Source organism: Wasmannia auropunctata, unplaced genomic scaffold, assembly GCF_000956235.1.
Source record: "Wasmannia auropunctata unplaced genomic scaffold, wasmannia.A_1.0 LD336078.1, whole genome shotgun sequence".
In the NCBI taxonomy this organism is placed as follows: Eukaryota; Metazoa; Arthropoda; class Insecta; order Hymenoptera; family Formicidae; genus Wasmannia; species Wasmannia auropunctata.
The window spans coordinates 437,994-438,474 of NW_012026812.1; the positions used below are offsets into that span (position 1 = coordinate 437,994).

The following is a 481-nucleotide window of genomic DNA, read 5'->3' on the forward strand; positions in this document are numbered from 1 at the left end:
ACTCTATATGTTGACATACTTTAAATATCTTAAAGACATCCAATTTAAGAAATTAGTATGTTGACGTATATTAGATCTCTTTTAGATGTCACAGACAAAAACTCTATATGTTGACATACTTTAGATATCTTAAAGACATCATTTCCGTGATTTCTTTCTGCTTTCAAAAAACGGCGCATTAGATAACATTTAGATATCTTATTGCGATCTTACAGAAGCCTCTCTAAGTTATCACATTCAGTATTGAGATATATTTTAGAAATCGTTTTGATAACATATTGTTGTCTGGGTATAGAATATTAATTGTAGTGGAAAAGTGTATGCTCTAATTATATATTGTGCAGTTCATTCTAGTAATTGATATATTGTCTCGCAAGTAGATAACCTAAAAAGGTCAATTTGAAAGGCTAGGTAATTGTACACATTTTCTGCATTTAACAAAACAATTATTTTTATGTACTTTCTTTTTAGAATGCCTTGT

General features: G+C 28.5%; 1 protein-coding gene across 1 annotated transcript in view; it reads left to right on the top strand.

Annotated features, from left to right (window-relative positions):
• The window catches only part of LOC105449075 (intraflagellar transport protein 80 homolog), a 26,199-nt gene that overhangs the window by 20,525 nt on the left and 5,193 nt on the right, over positions 1–481 (top strand). The window lies entirely within an intron of this gene.